The sequence below is a fragment of the Desmodus rotundus genome, chromosome 1 (assembly GCF_022682495.2).
Source record: "Desmodus rotundus isolate HL8 chromosome 1, HLdesRot8A.1, whole genome shotgun sequence".
Classification (NCBI taxonomy): domain Eukaryota; kingdom Metazoa; phylum Chordata; class Mammalia; order Chiroptera; family Phyllostomidae; genus Desmodus; species Desmodus rotundus.
In genome coordinates this window covers 199923930-199942336 of record NC_071387.1, presented here as the reverse complement: position 1 = coordinate 199942336, position 18407 = coordinate 199923930, and the positions used below count along the sequence as shown (strand labels likewise).

Sequence of the window (18407 nt, the reverse complement as noted above, 5' to 3'; positions counted from 1 at the left end):
GATTTGGCACTGTTGTTCTTGAAATGTTCGGCTCTTAAACTCTACCCTCCCTGCTAGTCAATCAAGGAGACCTAGACTTTGGTTCTTTTGAAATTAGAGTAGCACTTTTTATTTACCTTACACTAATTCCCAAAAGGATTTGAAGTAATCTGATTTCGAAATGGCTCTGCTGTACCGTGACCTTGAGCAAGTTATAACAATAATAAAAACCTCTAACCTTTCTGAGTGTTTCACTGTGACAAAGTGCTTCCACATACCTTCTCTTATAACAATTATTACTCTCGGAGAATACCGACTGACCCATGTGCTTCTGATAAAGCCAGCAGATGGAGGAATGCTTGGGAAAAATGGGGGCACTGGACACACGTGAAAGCAACCATGTGAACCTGCCGAAGAGTAAGACTAGAGCTCCAATGTGTTGATCTGCTTTGGTTTCACTCTGCCCTCCAGAGAAGTTTCCATCCAGGATATTCGTCAAGGATGGGAGGTCAGAAATGCCAACACCAGGAGGTCAGACTGGGTATTCTGCGAAGGATTCGTACAAGGAACTTCTTGGAAAGAAATAAGTTGAGGGCTTTGGCCTGAATTTGGCCTGGAAAATGGCCTTGAATTTTCCCAGCAGATGACTGCAGGAATGTCTAAACTCTGGAGTAGGGATCCTAGGCTGTAGCTTAAATTGTAAGCCTCCGGTCTCCAAGAACCATAATATCTCAGAGTGGAAAGCCCCTCACTGGTCCTCCAGTCCTGATCCAAGCTGCTGACTCCTGTAGGGTTCCACGTGGTCTCTGCTGCAGCATCCGCAGTAACAAGGAGCTTGTCTCCTACCCAAGTGGCCCATTTCATCCTTGGGCCATAATAATCATTAAGAAGTTCTTCTTCTTCTTGGGTCTAGGTCTTCTGCCTCAAGACATGACCCACTCATTGTAGTTCTACCTAGTGATGGGCAAGTGGAATATCCAGTGAGAGAGGATTTCTTTTCTTGTGCCTTTGGAAACACTTACTGATGATAAGAGTCTTGAATGGTTCCAGAGGCAGCACACCAAGCCCCTGTGAGTCGGCACATCTTCCTTTCTACTCTCAACTTCTCCTTGTCTTCTGTATCCCCTAGATCTCTCCTTTTTCTGCACCCAACTCTCTTGTCATACTTCCAGAAATTAAACATGAACTCCGACACAGAGGGCAGAGGATTCTAGGTGGAAAGAACAGAGACACTTGGTTCAAGCCCGGACAAATTTTCACTCTAAAGCTTCATAATAAATACTATCATTTATCCAATTGGGAGGGAAGAGAATAATAATAGAATATAAGTGAACATTCATTGTAAATTGCAGTGTACTATAAAACCACTGCATACTTCAACATTAAGTTCTAAAAGACCTCAAGCTCCTTGTTTTAGGAGGACATTAAACAGAGAAAGAAGTGACATGTCGAAGGACCACAGGACCAGTTAGAGGCAGAGCCAGAAAAGGACCCGTATTTTCCAACTCACGATCCCTGGTTTCCTCTGCTGCCTCTCTGTTCAACAATGAAATCAATAAAATCATCCATGCACAGACCCTAAACAGTACCCAGAAAACATTAGGTGCTCGATAACTAGTGGCTGAAGAAACATGTGAGCAAACGAATGAATGACTAGCACTTGTTCCCAGTGACATTTTATAGTTTCCCTCCAAATGTCACTTATGTTTTAATCATTTTTAATTAGGTCTCTGTTAAGGAGTGTGGTTGTCAGAGTATGCTTATGAAGATGAAATGAGGCAACGCAGGAAAGTGCTCAAAAACAGTGTCTGGCAGTCGGTAAATGTTGACTACTTATCTTTCTCTGTTTTCCAGCCATTTTTTTTTTAACTAAGACTAGGCTGGTGCTGTAAATCCTTACTAATCTGAAATTCATTGCAATCCACTAACAAAAGGAATTCTGGAATTGCAAAAGTATTACGACTAGTCCTCCATTGCTTCCTTTAACTAGGCCATCCACACCTACCCCTTGCCTTTGGCACCCAAAAGGACACAAACAAAGCCCTGGATTCTTTCACTTCCTCCTCAGGGTTTGTGCTTACTCAACCCCTGACCTTGGGGCTCTGTCTCCCATTCCCAGGCAGGACTTGTCTGCTGGATCTGACAACTTATTTTCCTTACACTATTTGACCCTTGGCGCTCCTGCTTTCTCTTGGTCAATCTCGATCTCAATCTCAGTCAAGGTTTTGGAATTTCCCTACAGTTCCCTCCACTCTGGGCGCTGTATGTCCTCTAACCAAGGCCTCTTCCTTTGACCCAGTTTGGTGTGTTTGCCTCAGCCTCACATGGGATCAGACATTCTCCACATTGTAGCATTTGTTAGAAATATTAATTTTTGATACTTGAGGCAGGGAGATAGAATTAGTCCCTTCATGTTTTATTGTTTCAGGAAAGGGAAGAAGGGGGTTTATTTATTTATTCATTTTTGTATTAACTGAACTGGCTATTTCTACCCCTTCCCTTCTGTGGCCTCTGGTCTCCCAGTTTGAAGAATGATTCCTGAGTGCTTTACCAGCTCATTTTCCCTTCGAGGGCTTCACGCACAAATCTACAAAACACATGAGCTGTGTCAGTTGTCAAAATGCTTGGAGCTTCCTTCTCAATCTCTGAATGTATCTGACAATTTGTCAAGATTAAAGGCTACGGCTGGGCTACTGTCAGTAAACAAGAAAGAGCTTTGGCAAATTCATCAATTAAGATTATACCTGAAGTTCTAGTGTGGACAAGACATATTTATTATCTTTTTTAATCTCCGTGCCTGCTGATGAATTATCATTTAGTTCCTTCTCCATGTTCATGGTATATCTACCCTCACTATCCCATCAAGAATTCGAGTTCCTTCAGAGCATGGACTTGAACTGTTCATATTCACAGCACATAAAACAGTATTTGGCAAATAGCAGGCAGCCAATCAGTATTTGTTGAAGAATGAATGAATGAATGAATGAATGAGTGAATAGCAGGGTAGAGTTGTGATTGCACCACAGCATTTGGCATAAAGAGATCCCAGTTAGAGATCCCAGTTTGAGTTTTGGTTATGCTACTGCCCAACTATGAGACTTCTCTGAATTTCAATTTCCTCATCAGTAAAATGGGGGTAATAATAGTACTTACCTCATAGGTTTTGGGAGAGAATTAGATAAGATAATGCATGTAAAGTTCTTAGCACAATAGCTGGCGTATTTTCAGAATTTGATAAATGATAATGATTATGTCTATTATTTTCAGTGAATATCTTCAAACGTTGAAGCTTATTAGAGATAACTGAAGAAATTTAATACAACTGTAGTGATGACTGTACTAAAGACAAATTAGTTTAATTAATCTGTAAGCAAGATTTTACTTAAAGAGCCATGTGGACAAAATATGTACTGGCCACACCCACCATGCTGAAAGCCCTGTGCTAGGCTTTCAGGGGTGGGCAGGGTACAAGGTTAGATACGACTCAGCCCCTTCCCCTCTAGGAACATCAACTCCAGAAGACTTACTACGTCTGCAGCACTTGCTGAGTAGACATAAGTATCAGGTATGGTTACCTTCCACATCATCTGGTGTGCTCTCCATGTTTTGCAGAAAATTATTCTACAACACTCAGTTTCTCTTTGAACTATTACGAGGACAAGAAACCTATTGCCTCATGAAATAGCTCATTCTATTTGGGAAGAGTAATCACCATCAGAAAGAGCCTCCTTAAAATTAGCACAGATCTACCTCCCTATGATTTTGACACATTGATCCACCTTCTGAACACACCAGAATAAATCCATTTTCCCTCGTGTATCAGAGGTCAGCCAAGTAAGGCCTGCAGGCCACACCTAGCCCATCCTTTATTTTTGTAAATAAAGGTTATTGGAACACAGCCAAGCCTGTTCATTTATATATTGTTTGTGGCAGGGCAGTTACAACAGAGAACTCAAGGACCACAAAGTTGAAAGTATTTACTCTTTGACCCTTGAAGAAAAGTGTTTTGACTTCTGCTCTCTGTGATAGACCTCAAAACAAACAGAGACCACTAGCTTGTCCTCGCTGGAAGTGGGAAGCCCAGCGCTGAGCCTGGAGCTCTCAGGAGGAGCTGGCAGAGGCAGAATGGAGAGCATTCTCACCTCCATTGTCGGGACACCACCCTTCCCAGGGTGTGGCTGTTACCAAGCAAGGGCTCGCTGCCCGATGTAGGAAACGTTTTATTGCAAAGCTGACTGGAGAAGAGACAGGAGGCAAGACTCATGTCTGTCTCTCTTTTCAAGGGTTTGGGGGGAATTTTAAGGGGTTAAGAGAAACAGGCTGGTATGCGGAAGCACTGGTGGGTTAGGTTTCCCCTGGAGGGTTATTAGAATATGACCATTTATGGTAAGATACGGTAAGGGGCTTTAGCACGAGTCTTCCTGCGTGGACCCTTCTCTTCTGAAAGGGTGCCAGCGCTCAGGCTTCAGGTCCTTGGGCTCCGTGGTGGGGAGAAAGTTTAGTTCTGGGTGTACTACTGGCAACATTTTCTCCTCTGCACCTGCTTCAGCTACATGACTTGCTGTTTTGTTCTGTTGTCTCTAAAAAACTACTCAGTATCTTGTAAGAAACCAGATAGGGCCCATTCGAGTTGGTTCTGCTGTCACTTGGCCAGCGATCAGGTTGGTCCTGGACACATCGTACTCGAGCATATAAAGGACGAAATCTCTGAGATTTTTTCCAGGAGCTTCTGTTAAATTATGCCTCCCCCTTCCCACCCCCGCCTTTGGTGGTGTCTTGTGTTGGAAACTGTACAGGAATTTACATGTCTCCAGCTGGTCCAGAGCAATCAGGAAGCAATTCTGCATACAGTCAAGGGCTGTACCATCAGGGTCAGCAGGAATAAGATGCTAGATTCATCTAGGATTCGTAAGAAAATAGAATAAAAAGGCCATTTACATGCATGTGGGCAGGGAATTTTTCTTACAGGGAAATGGGCAGAGAGTGCTTTCTCTGGGGCCCGGTGCTAGCTGGAGCCGTGGAAGAGGGGCTGCCCAGCGGGAGCTGTGGCGGTGGAGACACAGGCACTGTTGGAGCTGAGCCATGGGAAAGGCAGGGAGCGAGGGGACCAGTCCCCCTGGTGTGTTCTTCTCCCACCCTCAGCTACCGTGGCTGGAACCCCACTGGAAGCTGGAGGCCAAGAGAGCCGCAGGGGTGAGCCCCACGGGGCACAGAGAAGGAGCAAGAGTAGGTGCACAGTTTGGGGCAGAAAATGACAAGAGTTAAATGGTGTGCCAAGCATCTTTTAAATGCCAAATGACATATGAGTGAATGCACTGAGCCCAAGGCCTCTCGCTCAATAAGTGTCTGCTGAACTGCAGAAATGAATGAAAGGACTCTGATCTCCTTTGCATCCTCCTGCCCAGAGCTCTTACGGCCACTGTCTGCCTCCCAGACTCTCCACTGCCCCCCTTGTCCTGTGCACCCCTCCATCTTCACCCTTCCCCAGCCTCTGCTGACCGCCTCTGGTATCCCACAAGAGTGTAAAAAGAGTCTGGATTTTATTTAGGAAGTAACAGAGTAGAGCTGGTGTTTACTGAGCAAAATCAGGACATTATCTAAGAGAGGGATTTGAGCCCTGAAATGATTCCCAGAATCTAAAATACATTCCAGGATGTTCAGAGTTTTTAAAATGAAAAATTCGGCATCACTGAATTCTATGGGAGAAAAAATGGTGGCTTCTGAGAACGCTGCCCCCGACATTTGTGTTACAAGCTCTGGATTTGACAGATACCTCATTACCAGATGTCTTGGGGCTGACTGTCTTATGCTCAAATGGTCCTCATCATGTCATAGGCTTTTATTGCAAAGATGCCCGGGCTCTCCATTCATTAGGCCAGGAGCGGGACTGTTGGGAGAGTGGGGTGTGAGAAAGAGACATGCGCAGCAGCTTGAAGCCACTGGTAGTGCTCCACAGCCTCAGCCTGCCGCTTCCTCCTCCGTCAGTGGAGTCAGCTCAGCTGAATTCAGAGAATACCCAGGACCCAATTCTTCAAGTGATATCATCTCTAGGGTTCTGGATTTTGAAGGCAGAATTCATTTGAAAGCATTGTTTGGTGTACTATTCTAGTTAGATTGTTTAATTTTCCATTGCAATGTGCGAGACAAAATTCAGCACTAAATCGAGAATTTCTGTCCCTGCATCGAAGCACATTTGAAAAAGTAACCGCAGACATATGTGAGTTTATTTTGGATTCAAGCCCTGAAATCATTTTTGTTCTAACTCAGGTCTGTACTATTAGCATTTGCCACCTTATGCCTCACAGACCAGGGCCAGTCAGTCCCCAGAGTTAAAAATGTCTTATACGAAACCGAGAACCGGGCGTATTGGAAGGAGCAGGGTAGGAACCACGATCACTGACAGGCTCATATCCAACAGCCTAGTGAGCTGTCCTGTCCTCACTCAACGTTACTCACGTTTCGAAAGGTCTTCTGCCAATGCTCCTGCGAACCCGTGACACAGAGTCACACTTGGCCGAATTCCCAATTCAGCCATGATGGTGGCTGGATTTGTCAATAAATTTTATCCAAGGTCTCCAGGACCAAGTTTCATAGACTCTAATCCCAGTTAGGACGACTGGCAACATGGGAGTAAGAACCGTACACCAGATAATAGTATTGTATCGATGTTAACTTTCTGATTTTAACCGTTACACTGTGTTTACGTAAGAGAATGTCCTTGTTCTAAAGAAAACATGTGGAAATATTTAAGGATTATTCCCAAAAGATTCAGAAAAAAAGAGTAACTTGTACATACAGCAAAGAAAAAGAATGGTAAATCAAATGTAGCGAGTTATTGACAGTTGGGGTATCTGGGTAAAGTGTATATGGGTATGTGTTTTACCCATATACAATTTACCTTTTTTTGCAACTTTTCTATAAGTTTGAAATTACTTCATAGTGAAGTTGCCAGGCAAGTAATTCCAAAACGCTCGAGCTGCCGTACGGCTGTCCCCGAAGTGCAGTGATTTGGGTCATGCTGGTGGCTGCAAAGTGAATCAGAAACGTTGTCTCCTCTTTTGTCATCTTTGAGCTAAAATGAGTCACCTTCTCTTTCAGCTAAAGAGCGCTTGTCTTCATGGAGGTGAACACTAAGGATGATTTGCACATGAACCTGGCGGTAAGGGAACTTGATCACCTGCCCCTCTGTCACACAGTCCTGATGTCAGGTTCATCCAGGCGAGCGCAGGGACCCCACTGTCTCGGCTCCCAGAGAGGAGCATTCCAATCCAGTCAACGTCCACATTGGTGCATTGGGCCCCTCTCAAAGGCCTTTTCAATCGCCCCAGCTTGCCCTGCTCAGAAAACCTTCTCTGTTTTTCTCAAAGAAAATACCAAACTATTAATAGCTGATATCACCTAGTGGTGCAATTAGAGAAGATTGTTATTTTCTCTTTATATTTTTCTGTACTTGAGAGACTTTCAACAATGACTGTGTTGTTTTTAAAGTCAGATGAAGGGATATTGTGTCAGCCTGTATTTTCCTAAGTAGTTCTACATAAATTCTTGCCACAGCTTTCTGGGCCCCCCTCAGCACCCTCCCTCCCGACCTGCTGCCATACTTCATGGAGACTCATCTGCAAAGGCTGTGGGGCTTCCTCGTCAACCATCCGCAAGGCGGATCACTTTACAGCCCTGAGCCCCTGAGCCCTAGTCACAATCTGTTAGCTTGTCTCCCACAAGCTGGTGGTTTCCTCTCCCCGCCCCCACCACCCACAATACCCTGCCGTCATTGTGGAGCTGCAGTTGGATGAGAAGAAGAACTTAATTCACACGCTGCCCCTCACACCAGTTCGAACACCATGTCCCTGTTGCACCTTCCCAGGATGCCAGGCCCATCTGACAAATAGGTCGTGGTGTATTATGACTCCACGTTACAGTTGCAGAAACCGAGCCTCCGGGCTGGCCTCCATGCAGACTACAGTAAAATGGGAGGTAAAGCACTGCCAGACCTGCTTGACATGTGTGAAAGATATAACCCTGGGGACGTGCTCCCTCTCTTCAGAACATTAGGACTCAGGAGGATATGAAACGGATGAGGTCATTGATCAGAGAGAATCCTAGCCAAAATTATGCTAGGATTTCCTGAGGCCACTCCAGGGTATTTTCTAGTCTTCCAACACTGAGGAAGCGGTAGCTCTTTAAGGGCCACGTGACACTGCAGAGTCAGGAACCAAGCCTGAGCTCTCCCTCTGGGCCACAGTTTCCTAACTTTAGCACAGTTGACGTTCTGGGCCACATAATCCCGCATCCTAGGGACTGTACTGTGCATCGTAGAATGTTTAACAGCATCTCTGGCCCCTCTACCCACCAAATGCCAGTAGGACACTAACACAGCCCCACTTGTACCCACCAGCAATGTCTTCAGGCATTGCCTAAGGTTTCAGGGAGGATGAAATGTCCTGCCTAGTAGTGACAATAAAATGTTTCCAGACATCGCAAAGTGTCTTCCCCCAGGGTGGAGTATAGAATGGGAAGTGGGAGTGGGGGACAAAAAACACCAAAAAACACTCCCATGGAGAACCACAGCCCAGCAAGAACTTTTTCAAGCCAATGGACTAAAATTGATAGTGTTCTGAGCAAATATTTCAAGCACTTGCAAAAGGGAAGCCATAAATCATAAAAAAGCTTTGGCGCACCTGGATCCTGTGGCATAATAGCCCTGCCCTGCAGTATTGGGCAACACTGCAACCCGTGAATCAATCCAGGTGGCTTCTCAAAGTTTCTGTCTCCTTTCTGGGCTTCTGCCCCTTGATGCCAACTGTGTTACAAAGCACCAGAGAGACATGGCTGCAATTTTTTCTATGTGTGCTTATTTGTAGGTGACATGAATGCACAAAAGACTTGAGACTTAGACTCCAATTTACTTAATGAAATTTGATGGTTTTTAAACAAGCAGGCATGTGATCCTAGGCAGTGGCTTAACTGGAAATCCCTTCCTCCATTCCCCAGAATGAAGAGCGGGTGAGGTGGTAGTAGCAGATTAACCCACGGTACCAATAGGTGAACTGAGGCCCCAGAGTAAATCCCGAGGCTCTAGGGTTGGTATCTGCTCTTCCTGCTCATCTCCATCTGGGCCTCTTATGCCCTCAGTTGACCTTCTTTCCCAGTATCCACTGCCTGTTTTCCTCCACCTTGACCCAGCCTACTGTGTGGTCTATAGGGCCACTTCTGATGCCAATGGTTGTCTGTGAAAACACAGGCAAGAAGTTGAGAGCAGCTCTGTGGTCATCCACGAGAAACAGAGACACAGCTCAGTGTAGTAGAAAGCAATGCTCACAAAAGAATTTAGAAGAAGAAAAAAGTCTCTATCCCTGACCAGTGTGGCTCAGTGAGTTGGGCGTTGTCTCACAAGTGAAAGGTTGCAGGTTCAATTCCCGGTCAGGGCTCGTAACTGGGTTGCAGGTTTGGTCCCGGTCAGAGCACATGGAAGAGGCAACCAATCAATGTTTCTCTCTCACATCAATGTTTTTCTCCCTCTCTTTCTACCTCCCTTTTCCTCTCTAAAAATAAATAAATAAAATATTTTTTTAAAAAAACAAAGAAACAAAGAGAGAAAAAGTTCCCTAAAATTAGGGGAGATTAGAATTAAGAGCAGAAATACAGTTCCTGTCTGAGACCCTGTCAAAAGCACCACGGTCTCTTCAGTGGTCTTCAGTCTGGTTTCTGGGCTCTTGGAACGGTTAGCCCTTCGGTGTTGTCCCACTGGTAACGACCTCTCCCTGGCACCTCCTCCCCAGGATGGATTGGAGCACCACTTGGACTGGCATGCCGTGCTCTTTTGCAAGAGGTTGGCATCCTTTGGGTTCTTCCCATTCCAGCCCTCCTCGCTCCAACTCCCCTCCCACCTCCATTTCCCAGGCTCTCATCTGCATGTCTTGACCTCAACTCTCCCCAGCCTGCAAGAGTCTGGGAAAAACCTAGACACAGCCCCAAGCTCTGGGCAGGATGTTCCCATCCATAGGGTATGCTTTGAAGTCAGTCTAAAACCCTGGGCCCATAATCTTTTCAGCCACCTTGCTAGCCTGCCAGAGTCCTTCAAATTCCTATCATCTGAAGCTCTGCTTTGACTAAGTATGGCATTTTTCAAAATCTATGAGCTTATCTCAGAGAGATAAGACATTAGTTTATGGATAGGAATTTGCTTATCAGATTAGCATGTTGGTACATCTCTAAAAGGGATTTGGAATTGGGACATAGGACAGGTTAGTTTTGATTGCAGTGGAGAGACTGAAATGATTGCAGTATTGAGCTCAGACATGCACTACCCAGTACACTAGCCATGTGCGGCAATTTTAATATAAATTTGTTGAAATTATTTAATATTAAAAATTGAGTTTCTGAGTCACAGGGGCCACGTGTCAAATGTTTGACAGCCACATGTGTCTATGGCTACCAGGTTGGACAGAGCGGATTGAGAACATTTCCATCATCATAGAAAGTTCTAATTGTGCGGCACTCCTATATACTGGCCATGGAAAGTTCTGGAAAGCAGGACAGCCTAAAGCCACCAGCTCAGTAGGGAAGGATAGAGAAGAGAATAGTAGAGAGAAAGTGAAACAAGACCAAAGGCAAGTTTCTTAGGCTCTGCCAAGGGCCCAGTATTGAGCAAACTTGCCTCCATCTACCACAGAGCTTCTTGTGTTGACACTGAAAATAAAAGTGAGTAAAGTTGGCTCTGGGCCCTACTCCCTCCATTGCATGGCCCCTAAGACCTGTGGGCTCCTTGTAAAGCAAGAACCCCTATCCCAAATCTTTAGCTGAGAGAAGCTCAGAGCCTTACTCACACACGGGAGTCACTGGGCTTCCAGCCAAAGGGAAAGCGTCACCCTGGTGGCACCTGGCAGCCCGTCAGTCCCCAAGAGTCTGCTCTAGGAGTTCCCACCTGAGAAGACATTCAGGAGAAAGGAAGCACTTTCTCCATCTGGAATCAGATCTCCACTCAGAGAAGCTGAGCTGGATCTGAGGGGCGACGTCACTCCTTACTGAGAACACTGGTCCCCCCCTGCGCAGAACTCGCAGTGAGGTGGAGCATTCTCACAATACTAACTCGCCTCACCCTCACAGTAATCCACTGAGGGGAGCGCCCTTCTCGATGCTTTCTATTTAAAAAAAACTATTCTTACTCAGAAAGAGGGGCCAAAGTCCATCTGACTGATAAGTGGCAGAACTACCTCTCTCATGTGGTGGGGGGTTACTTTGTACCTGTCTGTCAACTCCAAAGGGTGTGACCTCTCCCTTCAGACCATGCTACAACCTTAGTTCCCATCCAAGCCCAAGCCAATGATGGAGCCCCTAATAGTCTCATGGACTCTCTACTCCCAAGTGACTTGTGAGAGCTGCTGAGAAAAAGGATAGAGTGGACTCCTGGCTAGAACAGGAACAGCGATGACTTTTCCCACGAGTGCCGGTATCTAGGAGATGCCGAAGAGGAAGTGTCGCGAGTGGCAGCCTGTGTCCCAGAGGTGCTGCACCTGCTTCCTTGTGCACAGACGTGGGAGCTCTGTGTTCCTCGGTCCCACAGCTCTGACTCTGCAGTGATAAATAATAATACAAGAATAAACTGTGCTGTGCACCCCCACAACTGTAAACCTAGTTCTACCCGACCCTGCATGTATGATTTATTCTCAAATTTGAAAGAATTTCTCACCATATGGGAGCCGTTTACATACAAGTCTAAATAGGAGATCAAATTCCATTATTTCCTTTCATATAGCACGCACAAAAAAGCACAGATATGCAATTATTGGACTGTCACTTCTGGTGGGCTCTAGCACTAAGCCATTGTCCAGAGAACAGAAAAGAAAAAACCAAAAAGATTATCAAATAAATAAAGCATTAGCAAGGCTAGTGAGAAAAACAAAATGATGACTTTAAATGCTCCCAATGAAGCCATGCCCCTTGCAGTGCCTCTGTTCCTTCCCTTTACAGCACCATCCCGATACTTCTCCGTCACATCCACCTTTCTCTACCGCTAAGCCTGTAGAGTTGGAAACACCCGTATCATCTACTTGGCCATCGAGCTGTCTGTGCCAAACTTCGATGAACCCCACCCCCCCAAAGGCCAGATGCCTGGCTAAAGGTGTCTGCAACAGTGGGCATGCAATACACACCAGAGCCCTGAGAAAACCATTTTCAAGTCTGATTGGGTCTCTCACAACACCACCCTGGGCCCAGACTCTTTCCACTTGGAAGAGGCTTCCCCACCACCTTCGCTCTTTTTATCAGGGAGGAAAATCTTTCCCAGTGACCCCAGAAGACCTCTGCCATAACTGGAGAGATAACCACTCCTATACCAATCACAGACAAACAGTAAATGGGGTTACCATGGTTACCTTAGACTGACAGCTCCTCATGCCCTGGGACTGGACAGGTGATAGCTGACAAAACTGGGCTCTGTGAGCCAACACAAAGGGGAATGTGCGTGTTGGAGGAGCCACCAGCCGTGTCTACTAAACGCAGTTATACCAGGGTCGTAAATGGACAAAGAGGGGCTTTCCTCTGCTCACTCCCGAGATAGCCTCCCAAGAAAGCCCCGCCTCCTTGACCAGGTCAGATCTACCCGCTGTTGGCTCTCAGGGAACCTGCAAACTTCTTAAAATTTGTGTCATTTACATTTAAGTGTCCTACTGGCTCTGTCTTCACCAGACTAGATACCAGGAGCATTGCTTTAGCACAACCCTTTACTCCCAGGGCCCTGCCCATGCCTGCCCATCACAGATGCTCAGCGAACATTTGTGGAAGGATGGGTGAGTGGGTGAATGAGTGGATGGATGGGTTTTCCAGCCACCACACTAAACTGATCCTGACTTTTTCTGAAAATGCATTAAAAAGGGATGAATCCAGTGCTCCCTTCCTCCTCCCCATTGTCACTGAATGAGCCGGCACTGGGAGTATTCACTGCTCCATTCTCAGACCCAGCCTCACTAAGGACACTGGCCATTACATTTTGTATTGGACAGGTGGCTTTTCTGCTAAGAGAAGGCTTCTGAGGGAAGCTGAATAAAAGAGAAAGAAGAAAAAAGAGTGAATATAAGCCAGTGAGAGAGTCAAGTAATTATCTGGCTGGATACGTAGCCCAGAAGTTTTGAATGAAGGAAGTTTGAAAGAACATATTGTACATGGGTGAGAAAGGGAGATGATTAAATCCGGTAGAGACAGGATGTGCTGGTACAAGAAGCAGCATAGTGAGGGGAGAGAGAGGGACTTAACAACTAGTAGTGGCTTCAAGATGTGGCAGAGATGATCAGACTTCTGAGCCCGCCAGCTTCCCCTCCACCCACCACCCTCTGAAGCTCAGGCCCTCGTGTTTGCATACCAGGGATGAACAGAGCTAAGGGCCAGAGTGAAACAAGTGCCCAGCTCCTCAGACGACCCTGTGAACTCCTTAAACTCTTTCTTTTAATAAGATGACCACACGCTTCTCTGAAGTTCTGAAAAAGGAGTTTTTCCATGAAATAGTCTTTCACCCACTTGTCAGAAGGTTAATGGCAAATGATGGCTAGTCACCCCTCAGTATTTTAAATAAGCCTAAGACGAACACAATAATGGAATTTGGAGAAGTAGAGGGAATTCCTAAAACCAAGGGAGCAGGCTGTGAGGCATTATGAGCTGCTGGCATCACTCTTTACTCCCCAGGAGGAGGAGCGCATGCTCAGCCACATGCACTAATTGACACAGGGAGGCTGGCCATCAGCAACCGCTGAAAATTTCGCTGCAACACAGAAAAGCAATTTCTGTATTGCGCTCTAGTGGGACTTCTTCCCTGCATTTATGCCGTGAAATGGCCACTTTTCATTAGGAGATTGTTTTTGAGGTGGTAAAATTTTTATGGGATTTCCCCCCCTCAATTATAAAGTAATAACTTTTTATATTGTTTCCTTTAATAATAGCTTATTTTATTTTAAAAGTAATAGTTTTATTTTTTAATTTAAATTCTACTTTATTATGTTATTATGGTTGTCCCAATTTTTCCTCCTTTGCCCCCTCCACCCAGACCCCCTCACCCCCTCACCCCCTCAGGCAAATCCCACACCATTGTCCATGTCTGTGGGTCATATATCTATGTTCTTAGGCTACTATATTCCCTATTCTGTACTTTACAGCCCCATGACTATTCTGTAACAACCGATTTGTACTTCTTATTCCCTTCACCTTTTTCACCCATCCTCCTGACCACCCTCCCCTGTAGCAAACGTGAAGGAATCCCCAGGGTGGGGGAAACAGTGTGAGTCAGGTTGATGGAATCTCAGATATGGCACTCGCTTGCCTGCTCTGTGGGGGAGGTCTCAGAAAAGGAACAATGGCCTCTTCCAGCACTTCTCTCTAGGACAAAGCTTCCCCCAGCTCTCACCCCAATGCCAGACCCTTCAATTCCCTGCTGCATGTCTCTGGTACCTTTCAAGCTGCTTCCCCAATGCCGGAGCTCAGAGAGATTGAGAACAAGTAAGTCTGTGTGTGGGCCCTTTAAAAGGAACTGCCTCGGATTCTAGAAATTTCTGTTTTCCACAGCCTCATCCCCCACTGGTTTTTGCAGCCAGAATTATGTGAATTTATCTTCCTGGCACTAGAACCCTTGGCTGGGGCGGGTGGGGGGCTGGGGGGGCTGGAACCCCTCACTCCTGAGATACCCCTACTAATTTTTATCTGCCCCACATGGGTTGGGACCAACCTGTTCTACATCTCTGTCCCTCCTACCAGCCTCAGTATGGTTTCTTCTTTAATTCCGTAATTGTAGGACTTCCATTCAGCTAGATTTCTGGTGGTTATGAATAATGGTTGTTCTGTAGTTTAGTTGTAATTTCGATGCGGTTGTACGAGGAGGCAAGCCGTGTGTACCTCTGCTGCCATCTTGACCCCAAAATGGTGATTTTTATTTTAGAGTCATCCTCCCAGAGATAACCACTGCTAATATGTTGTTGCATATATAGTTCTAGTCCTTCTTCTCTGCGTTTGTGGGGACACATATATTAGAATCGAGGTCAAACACATCTATTTTCTGTACCCAGATTTTTTCATTCTCAAATGTTTCAATATCATTAAAATTGTATTACATCATTTTAAAGATTAAATAATAAGTCATTGGATGCCCATGCAATGATTTAGTTCAATAATTCTTTATGATTTGATTTTTAGATTTTCTACAATTTTCTCTTTTTATAAATGGCCCTAGGGGATTATTTTTGTAGATAATTGTTTTTTGCACATATCTGTTTATTTAGAATAAGTTTCTAGAAGTGTACTTTTCAATTCAAAGTGCATCTGTATTTTTTAGGCTTTTAAGAAATATTACCTCTAGAAAGATTGTACCAATCTAGTCAAAAGACAGGTACTTAACATAATGCTCTCCAGTTCCATCCATGCTGTTGCAAAGGGTATAAGCTCCTTCTTTCTCTCTGCTGCGTAGAACTCCATTGTGTAAATGTACTAGGGAGTGGGGAGGGGACAGTGAGGAGAGGGGATTACAGGAACTACTATAAAGGACACATGGACAAAATCAAGGGGGAGGGTGAAGGTGGGGGAGGGAGGGGGGTTCAGCTGGGGTGGGGTAGAGGGATGGGGAGAAAAGGCACACAACTGTAATTGAATAACAATAAAAAATTAAAAAAAAATTAAAAAGACAGGTACTAGGCGCATCTCTACCACTGAGCAGCCAGAAGTGTTTTGAAATTCAGTAACACCATCCTGAAACCTCACAGGGTTGGGGGAAAAAATAAAATACAATATTCTCTCTGAAAATACTTTGAAAATTGAAAATTCTATTAAAACACACATTGCTATTATTACCAAATTTTAAACCACCCAAGACAAGCATTACCTCTCCCAGCCACATATTCCAATAGTTAACAGCCCTTTGGAGAGTAATGTTATCAACAACTTCTCTCTAAATGCAACTGACACCCAATAAATTTCATTTATTCAAAACCATTTATTGAGCACCTTCTATGCATTGAGCTTTGTATTAAGCATGAGGAATGCAGAAGAAAAAATAACCCACACGGTTCTTGACATCAGTAAGCTTCTAGCCTGGGAGGGTGTGAAGAGAAAGAGAGATAAATCAGGATTTATTATCAGTTCTAAGATAGGGCCAGGTCTGTAGGCAGGGCATCCCCACTTTTGGGAGACCCAAGGAAGTTTCTGCCCGAAGGATGGAAAACTGAAACTGAGGATGAGGAGGCACGTGGGCTTTTGGTTGGATGGTTGTGTGCCAGTCTTACTGCTCTTGAAACAATATTGAGAAATCACATTTTTCTGGAAGCTGTAATCTTGTATATAAAGGGAGCCATTCTGGGCGGGGGGGGGGGGGGAGGTAAAGACTTTAACATGCCACATGGTGAAAAAACCAAGTCCCCCATGGGGGTACACTTTGGGGAATACTAGATAGTTATAATTCCTCTAGAAGTCAGCCTGGCATTTTTAGTCAGTGAGATAGGCCAGCTGAGTCTGCAAGCAGAATTGCTTGGAATTGTAGAGGGGATTTTAGAAGGATATGGGAGGAAAATAGAGGGACAAGACATGGCAACTGAACAGGGAGAGGAGGGTGTGATGGGGATGCCTAGCATGTGTCTGCTGTGAAGTGTGTGACCCATCTACCCACAAGAACCTTGTGAACGTGTGAGTGACGAAAGGCTCGGTGTAGTCTGCAGATGGGCAGAGAGAGAGGTAGACTGCCTGTTGGAGGCCGTCACACCTGCTTTACTCACACTTCCTTCTGTAAGCACGTGGGTGCTGCTGTGTACTCAGGGGACTTCTGTGCATCAGGGAATCTCCTGATCTGCACGGGAGGTGAAAGTCAGCATCATCTGCTGCTGTTCCCATGCTGACCCACCGGCTCCGCCAGGGCTCCATGTGCTTGGACACACACAGAACTTTAACGAAATAATGCGGTCTTTTAGGCAATTGAGGACATTTAGAAATGCAATCCAGAAATCCAGGCGTGGATTAGCTCCTCTACTTAGACACACCCATGAAAAGCACCCCAGACCATTTGTATTTTGTATTGTAAATAAATTGGCAATTAACAGAACTGTGGGTATCAGCAAAGCAGCAAACTTCTCTTCCAAATCATATTGTTTTGTGGTAATATTAAAATCCACTTCTGTTTCTAAAGCTGACTTGAGAAGCATGGGAATGTGGCCATAGATGTCTACCAGACTAAGGATTATTATTAAGGAAAATTATTATGGATAATCTTTCAAGAAGAGTATTTACAAAGATAAGGAGAAATTAACTAACCTTTTGGATATTGACTTTCCAATCATTGTTTTCCCTTTGATGGTCCCAGAGAGGGTTGCCTGGCAGATGTACCATCAGTTGTGTGCTGTACAAAGAGGCGATGTTGTTATTGTAAAGCGGTGAGTCAACAATGATGTACTAGGCTCTTCCAGGCCAAGTGTGCAGACATTTGCATAGGCGCACGCCACTTCCATGTGCAAATACACCGGCACAGGAAGGCTAGCAGCTATTAGACATATTTGTCGACAATAATGGGGTGGTGAACTTATTAAGAAATCTAGAGAGAGAGCCTTGTGTAATTGACAATAGCCCTTACCTTTTAAGATATTAAACATATTCTTCTGAGTGCAGTTGTCTCACTCTGGGACACAGAAATGCATCACTATTCAAACACTTATCTAACAACCACTTCTCAGTTGGCTTTGTCACCATCTGTCCCTGAGTTAAAATTAGTGCACGTGAACAGCTTTATTGGGGAATTAATAAGGTCTGAGAACATATCCCTCAGTAATATGGAGGGCCTATCGATCAATAGGAAGAATGTGTTGCAGAGTGTAGAGCTGAAGGTCAAGTGCTCATTCAGCAGATCTGTGCATCAGAATTTTGTGTTTTATATATAACCTGATAAAAATATTCAGTCAGCCATCCAACAAGTGTTGTCCAACACCTATGAACATATGTTAATGTGACAGTGTGCAGGGGCTGAATATGTAGAGGAAGCAAGACAGAGGTGACTCTGAGACTTCAGTGATGGGATTAGGATGGAGCTCTGGCAGTAGGCCAGGGCCGCAGGTTTGCTCCTTATTCACAGCTCTTTTACTTGGTTAAACATAGTAGTTACCACGTAAACTAAGCTGTCTCTGGGCTGTTCCTAGATTACTCAGGCTAAAGGTAGCCATTACACAGCCCAGCCTCTCTATAGCTCAGAAGCTTAACCACCAAAGCCTTCTTTCTCACCCCAGTCACAGTCCAGTGGGCATCCACAGGGCACCAGTGACCCTTCCATTCATTCACTACGCTGAGCCCTTAGGACCTTGAAGTCCTCAAGTTCATCATCCTCTGGCCAATAATGAAGCAGAAAGACAAGGAATGAAAATGTGTGAGATGTTTTAAAGGCCAGGACTACACTAGAAGTATATCATTTCTGCTCACTT

General features: G+C 45.0%; 1 protein-coding gene across 4 annotated transcripts in view; it reads left to right on the top strand.

Annotated features, from left to right (window-relative positions):
• The window catches only part of PRLR (prolactin receptor), a 139069-nt gene that overhangs the window by 89534 nt on the left and 31128 nt on the right, over positions 1 to 18407 (top strand). For 3 of the 4 annotated variants that reach the window (XM_053914248.1, XM_053914242.2, XM_053914245.1), the window contains exon 2: positions 7078 to 7138. The exons of the other annotated variant lie outside the window; for it this stretch is intronic. The gene's annotated coding sequence lies outside the window, so the exon portion shown is untranslated. The remainder of the gene's footprint in view (positions 1 to 7077; positions 7139 to 18407) is intronic. 4 annotated transcript variants of the gene reach the window in all.